Source organism: Pleurodeles waltl, chromosome 4_1 (genome assembly GCF_031143425.1).
Source record: "Pleurodeles waltl isolate 20211129_DDA chromosome 4_1, aPleWal1.hap1.20221129, whole genome shotgun sequence".
In the NCBI taxonomy this organism is placed as follows: Eukaryota; Metazoa; Chordata; class Amphibia; order Caudata; family Salamandridae; genus Pleurodeles; species Pleurodeles waltl.
In genome coordinates, this window is record NC_090442.1 from 130,298,132 (window position 1) to 130,306,326 (window position 8,195).

At 41.7% G+C, this 8,195-nt stretch overlaps 1 long non-coding RNA gene across 1 annotated transcript; it reads right to left on the reverse strand.

The window, feature by feature from the left end:
- Window positions 1-1,740: 1,740 nt before the first annotated feature.
- LOC138287450 (uncharacterized) lies at window positions 1,741-5,610 on the reverse strand. Its single transcript, XR_011202217.1, has 2 exons — window positions 5,474-5,610; window positions 1,741-1,839 (listed from the first exon to the last, which is right to left on the reverse strand). It is a non-coding gene; the product is annotated as an uncharacterized lncRNA (long non-coding RNA).
- Window positions 5,611-8,195: the final 2,585 nt, after the last annotated feature.

The following is an 8,195-nucleotide window of genomic DNA, read 5'->3' on the forward strand; positions in this document are numbered from 1 at the left end:
GGGGGGCCCTGGTTATCCAATTACAGGCAGGCCTGCCTTTAAAATGGCACTGAGAACCTCAGCAGTGTACCTATGGGGCACCACCTATGCTGGGGACCCTAAACCTACATGCCCTTCCATATACTACAGATTTATAGGCAGGTTGACATAGCCAATTATAATTAGCCTACTTTGCATACTCATTTTACACAGAGCACAGACCCTGGGACTGGTCAGCAGTACCGAGGGCACCATCAGAGTCATGAAAACACAAGCAAAAAGTGAAAAATGGGGGCAAAAAGTTAGGGGGCCTTTGCAATCAGCCCTGCTTTCTCACAACTGATCTCTGTCAAATGTTTCTATGTGATCTTGTTTGTTAAATAATGTTTGAGTTGGCAAAAATACTACATTTTAAGAATGAAACAAATGTAGGTATAAGAAGTCCTTCCCAAGTTCCATCTTCCCTGATCTCCATGTGTCACTGAAGTCCTATCTTGCTAGACCAGTGCAGTGTGGCTCTGAATGATACATCTGTCTACACCACCATTACTATGACAGCTAGAACAGACTCCCTTCTGAGTTGGGAATGTGAGCAAGAAATGTCAGCTGGTCCATCCACTGACCTCAAAAACCTAGAGAGGCACTGGCGAAAGAATAATTCTGCCATTATTTTAACAGATTCAGGTTAGCTCAAATGTGATCTGTAGTAATAATATGCTGTAATATTTGTTGGCTAGAAATTTGAGTGTTAATGTCACTCAGAACAATATTTATTGGACAATGGAGAATACCTGCCCTCAGAGCCTCAAACTGGTATTGTTTAGACATTACCCAGTAGGATTATATATTCAGAACACTGTATATACTAATTCTAAATATTGTTAGATTAATCTCCCCCTGGCATTCAAGCAGATTCAAGTTGTGTGTCATCTGCATTAAGGGGGAATAGTACTATGTTTTCGCTTACTAATCTGGTTGCTAGTGTTCAGTGGCCCAGTAAACCAGTGCCATCTTTGGTGGTGGAAACTGCATTAAAGGCCAACAGTTGCCATAGCTGCAGTGAATTAGATAGTTTGCCTTTCAGTTCTTGAATTTTGGCTGTACTGCTTGATAGTCTCCAAAGGTGGCAGGAATGGGTATGGTGAGATTTTTTGGTGGGTACAGTGCACACATGTATTCATGCAGGTACTTTTTTGCTCATGCACATAATCACCCTTCACTGAGAGACAACCTTTCATTGAAGAGCACTAAGGAGGAAGGAATGAAAGAACATCCCTTCACACATGCAAATACTTGCCAGGGAGACATTGTGTATCCTTGAAGAAGACACCACCCTCCCACACACACACTCACTCTCTGACACTCCCCTACTTCAAATATAGGCAACTGGTGTCATTGACGATGGAGCAATGGAGAAAATAAAACATTTTCTACTTCAATCTACCTGCTGGTATATTTGATCATGGATCTTACAGGATACAAACCTGCAAACATTGCCCTATAAACAGACCTCTGTAGTATGATTGCTAATCTCACCTCTGTGAAGAGCCACATTTTGATCCTTCTAAGAATTGAAATTTCAGGAAAAACGCTTTATGTTTTGGCACAGTTATAAGAGAAGCATGCGTAAGATTTCTAGTGAACTGTTTCTCATTTCAAGGAAATCTTCCAATTATCGGCATCAGTCTCAATATGAATGACTTGTAGGTTTTCACAAATGGATGTAACTTTGGAAACTGCAGAGAGTCCTTCTTACCGTACTTGGACTTCCACATATCCCATTCCTCGTCAAGATGTTTGGAAGCAATGGAAAAGGCCAGCAGGGCTGGCAGTAGGAGAACTGCTTGCATCACCTGCATCCTGCAAGGAAGGATATAGGCACTGTAAAGTTTCAATTGATCTAATGTTTTGCAACTTCACATCCTTTTCTACCCTCTGGCTACTGCTGGAGCCCCCTTCACTAGGATCAATGTACTCCCCTGTAGGAAACTCTGGACAGATCTCACTAATTGCTGATACACCAGAGAATTCCTTAGTTCCAGCACTAAGTAGGCGGTAGCATGCTTTGATGGGGCCTACCAATGAGAACAGTTCACAAACTTAAAAGTGACCTGTGAGGGGACCAGATTTTATGGAAGACATACAGAAAGAAGACAAGGTGTCATGATAGTTTGTCCATACACACTTTAACCAGACTTATCTGAGTTTCAATGCCCCAGTGCATTCGATATTGTTACATTGTGATGATTGACTATCAATGACTGCCGTGGTGTGCTTTAGTTTCCAAAGGGCAGTCATCATTTGATCGATCTGTAAGGTCATAAATACAGCCCAACATAGGGAATAACAAGAAATAAAGACGTGGCGAAACAGTTCTTCAGATTTGCTACCTCACTTGGACCCAATTTAGGACCTTTTGGAATTCATAAATGCTTTCTAGGTCACACTTACAAATTGTACCAGCTACCTATCCATAATCCTGAAAAAAATGTGCATTTGATTTTTACAAGAAAGAATATATTCATGGATGTTTTGGAAAAAAAATTAGCACATTGAATTGCTCCCAGGCACGCCCACTGGCCACTCCCAGGAGAAGATATATTCAGTTTGACAAATTCCATTTACAAGTATTACATCGTGTTTTTACCCCAGTAAATAAACCTATGCATGCATTTAAGAATGGTCTACATGACCAAAAAAACTAGAAATTAGGTCTTGGATGTCCAGTCAGTGTTCTGGAAAAGGATAGAAGACTTTATTTACTGGCAATAACTTGAGGCAGTAACATAGTATTTGTCAAGTGAAAATGGAACCTGGCACCGTGAAAATACGACCCAAGGTGTTTATAAAGCTGTGAGACTACGACTGCGCTATTTATATGCCTGTTTTCTAAATTTATTCTCAACCCCAGACTCTTTCCCTGCCCAAGACCCTGTCACTTCCTCCTCCCCAGCCCGGGATTCAGCTCATTTATCAAGAAATAGCAACATCAGCCCCAGCTGAACCCGGGCGCATTATCAAGTCATGGGCTGCTCAGCCTGTATTTTGTCCCCTCCGTGTGACCCTTGGCCCGGCTAATGATCTTTGTTAGCTTCGTTCTTCCTGTCCTCGGCTGCTTCTCATACTAGTGGCTTCTTTTCGCTGACTGTTCGTCCTCTTAATTTAATCAGACCTTATTTGTCTTGTGAGCTTCGATTATTTTACGGTGCCCACGCCTTTTAAATGGCAAGAACCAGAATTAAAAAACAGAGACCTAGATGACTATCTGACACCTATTTTGAACTAAAATCAATAATTTAACAATAGAGGTTATTAAATAACCTATTTTGAATATATTTTTGGGGGTAAAAATATATGTTAATAAAAATTAACAACCCGTGTTGTTACAATATTTTAAAGTTTGACATGGGTTATTAAATATTTATAATTAAATAATACATATGTGCATTTTATATATGTTCACATTAATATATATTAATTTATGTTTTTAACTATTTTATATAATTTAATTTCGTTTACCAGTGTTTCCTCTGGTGTTTATTTTGAGTCCCAATCTCCTTTATTTTCTATTGGGCGGTGTTGCAGTACCAGTGGTAGGTCAAATGTAATGCTGGATTTACTATAAAAATTTAAGCTATTACAACAGTGGAAGTTGCTACAAAAGTGCAGTTTGTAAATCTCAAAAACTAGTAATGTAGCTCAAAAATATAACCTTACTCAAAAGTGCGAGAGCCAGGAAGGAGCTGAGATTGCTTGCTAAACAGTCGTGCAAAGCTTCTCTGTGGCTTGTGGAAAGTGGATTACAGAGTTATAATCTATATGTATATATATTCTAGAAAACAGGAAGGATTTGAAACACACTTTAGAATACCTATGACAATAAAACTAATGCAAGATGCAAGCATTTGTTAGTGGATAGTAATTTATTGGAGAATAGAATCACAATATTTTACCAGAGTGTGAAATTATAATTGGTAATGGTAATCCTGTGCATTGCACGGATACCGCATACATTGCACATCTGCTGAACAAACTCAGGCCCCGATTTATACTCTTTGACTCAAAACTGCGCTAATGCAGTTTGGAGTCAGAAAGTATAGCGCCGTCTTGCGCCATTCCAGGATGCCAGCCGGGCACCATATTAATGGAATGGCGCAACCCGGCGCAAAGGGTGGGCTAACATCATTAAAATTGATGTTAGCCCGGTGGGGGTGGCAGTATGGGAGAAGGGGGTTTTGCACCAAAAAATGACATTAGGCTGGTTAGAGTCAATAAAAATGACTCTAACATGCCTAGAGTCATTTCTTGACAAAGAACCTACCATACCACATGCCCACCCCCTCAATGGCCAGCACAGGGGACAAGGGTCCTGTGGGCATGACCATTGCACCCAGTGCCATGTAGGGGGGCCCATTTCAGGGCCTCCAATGGCACTTTAAAAAATAAAAACAAATACCTACCTCTACTTGCCTATGCTCCCCTGGAATGGGGTCCCCCATCCTCCGCTGTCCCTATGGTGTGGGTGGGAGTGTCCCTGGGGCTAGGGAAGGGCACCGGTGGGCTCTTTCCATGGTCTATGACCTTGGAAAAAGGCCCACAGGTCCCTTAACACCTGCCCTGACCCAGGCGTTAAATAATGGTGCTAAACAAGCTTAGCGCCATTTTTTAGGCTCGCCTACCTCCCGTGCACCATTTTTGCTCGGGAGGTTAAATAAGGCACTTGGGCCTTAGAATAATTTTTTGCCCGGGAACGCCTACCTTGCATCTCATTGCCACAAGGTAGTTTTTACACAGGCAAAAAATGGCTTTTACTCCAATATTTTGACACTAGGCGGGTCTAGCGTAAAAAAATAAATATGGAGCTAAGTTTGCGCTGAAATAGCCTAAAAAAAAAAAATGACGCTAGTTCAGCGCAAACAGAGAATAAATATGCCCCTGAATTAGCAGCTTCAGCGTGCGTCCCCAAAGAAGTGATGCACCGTGAGTGATGAACTTAAAAGCCACACACAGCTAAATATTTCACAGGGTGACATTGCACCTTTAGGAAATCCTACAAGCACCTAATTTGCGAACAAATAAGGCTGTAAACAGTATCCAAACAACAAGACTTCAAAAACAAATGATCCATTGATTAGCAATTAAAAACTCACCGTCTATAACATGAATATATCAAAGAACATGTTGCACTTGCATTCTAACAAAAAGATCACTTGGTGTCCTATGACCAATTACCAACTGGGAACACAATTAATATATAACTGGTACACTCTTGCTACCTCCTTCTTTCATCCCAATTTAAAATATCACAGCTGGTAAATCGCTCAAATAACAAAAGAGAGGCACATTCACATAATAGAATTCTGTGACATTTATGCCACACAGTTACCCACTGACATCATTGTGATAAAACATTTGAATAAGAATAATGGATTTAGAATAGCATTTTGCATGTGATACTGTTATCTGTCTTCAGCTGAGCCTTCTAGTACGTTACCTGACTGGTAGGCTTTGCAGGTTTTCGACGATCTCAAGATGCGCCCTTCAGTGGTACCTTCTGGAGAGGGATACCCACGCCTTTTGCACCTGCAGTTTTATGGACCCCTCAGAATCTGATAAGAGCCCTGACTTTCCTGTCCCATTTCCTCTGCTGGTGGGCGGCTGAGAGAAGTTGATGGCCAAGACAGATGAGGCCTTATCACAAGGGTTTCCTGCCCTCATTTCCACTCCGTTCCATTCATAATCTGCATCGGCTCTTAACCGACCGGTGGCCGCAGTTGTATAACTGTTGCCCTCAAGCACATTTTGATGGAGGAATCACAGACATGTCCATTCATCGCATTAAGTCGTAGATCAAGTAAAATACTAGAAGGAAATCACAGCGGGTCGTGGTAACAGTATTGGGACTGGTTCAATGGTTAGGTTTCCATTGAGAACAAGACATCTTAGGGGCAATGCAGAGAGGAGGTGGGCGAGGAGGATGTAGTCAGACCTCAGCGAAGGTATTCAGTGGGAACCTCAGGCCACATACATGTGCATCAAGCCACATACATGTGCAATAAGCCACATACATGTGCATCAAGCCACATTCATGTAGGAAACGAAGGAGATGGGCAGCAAGCAAGAGACATTCCAAATATAAAAGTGTGTGTAACAAGAATTGTCATAACCAAAAGGTTTTGCTATCTTGAGTTATCGTCTCGTTCCTTTTTGGTGTTGCTGTTTTGTGCTGTTGTGTTGCTTTTGAAAGTGTATTTCTTGTGTCGTTTTTGTACTCGGTTGGGGTGCTGAAGCATTGTGTTGCTGATTGGGGTGTCACATCCTACATTTTGCAGTTTCTGAATCATTTTACTTTTTGGAATGGTTTTGCTAATGGACTGATTATAGAAAGGCACATTTTTCAAAATGTGTACATCCTTTTTGCTATAGAATGATAGTAGGATGACAAATATCATTGTAATAAGGTAGTAAGAGTGCCATTATCTGGCCCTGGTAGGAGGGATTAGGCTTTAAGTGATATAGAAACATTAGAAAATACCTCTCTAGCAGACTCAGAATCGACTGATCCTAAGGCTAGGTCAGGATCACCAGCGGAAGCGTGTCCACCTAGCATTTAAATAAGGTTATGTTAATTGTTAATAAACAGATCACATGCTGTTGAATCCATCACTGGAAATAGGAAAGCCCCCCTCCCACTTCGTGAAAAAAGATATAGAGTTCTCTGTGTTAAAAAAGACGCAGACCTACTTTATCTGAGCCTAGTTCCTTGCTTCCAACCTTGAGGAAAATGCTGAAAAACTGCTATACATCCAGTTTACCCAGATTACTGGCTATTGCACCGAAATAGCTTGGTTAGAGGTTGCCGTCTTTGTTAGGTTATCCTTGACCATGGGAAAAAAAGCAGTGGTGATTCTTTAAGATCTGTCGGCCTCTTTTGGCATGGTGTCACTGGATCAGCGCACAGCTGAGTCGGAACGACGCAGCCTGACTTCCAGAGAGGAATCGACGCAGCACCTGCTGTGCGGTAGAAAATTTGACCAACGCTCACGGATCGACGCAGCTCCTGTGACTTTGTCCTGCAAGTGCAGGAAATCCACGCACTGTCCCCAGGGCATCTGAAAATCTTGCAACCGGAAGAGGAACCACGACCGAGCGCCAGAAATCGACGCACAGCCATCCCTGCGTGGAAACTAAACAACGCATCGCGTGTGCGGCCCGAGAAATCGACGCACACCCCTTTGTTTCCATGCTTCTCCTCCTCTGCGGTTCTGTGCGGAGATTTTTCACGCAAACCAGGCACTTTGTGCTTGAAAGAGACTTTGTTTGCTTTTAAAAGACACTTTATATTACTTTTCAGTAATATCTCTACATTTACTTATTGCATCTTTGATCGTTTTGACCTGCGTTTATCCAGATAAATATTACACATTTTTCTAAACACTGTGTGGTGTATTTTTTGTGGCGCTAAATGGTGGTATTGTATGATTTATTGCACAAATAATTTACACATTGCCTTCTAAGTTAAGCCTGGCTGCTCAGTGCCAAGCTACCAGAGGGTGGGCACAGGATAATTTGGATTGTGTGTGGTGACGCGGAAATGAAGGTTTTTCATTTATTAGCGCATAAACGTAGTATTGCAATAATCATGTGTGACTCTAACCGAACTAATGAAGATTGTACGGGGACAAAATGTGCCCCCAGAGTAGTTTGCCAACATTTATAAGCATGCTTTATATAACGTGATGTATTAGAAATGTACTAATCCGACGTAATCGTAAACGTGTGCCATGATTTGCTCGTTTAAAATGCATTAGCTTAGCCTAACTTTAGTAGAGGCTTCGGCCTAGCTGCTTTGTCTCACGGGTTCGATGCTCGTATTTTTCCACTGTGCTGAATAAACGCGTATTCTTGCTTGAAGCTGTACTTTTCCAGTGGGCTCGTTCACATGCTTATCTTAAGGTTTCATGCCAGCCTGGCATTTTTCTCTTCACTCCAAGGTCAATCTGCAGGTGCGGACAATGGAGGCTCTGAGAGTGAGCTAATTGACATAAAATGTTGCAACTTGCGTACCCGACTCCAAGGATAATGTATGCTTAAGTAAAAGCTTGTAAACTGTTGTTTTGATTGGTCAATTTGAAGCTAACCTATGAACCCTCCAATGGAAGACCCTACTGGATTTGAACTGTTGTCTATAAAACCCAGGTGCACAAAGAAGAAGC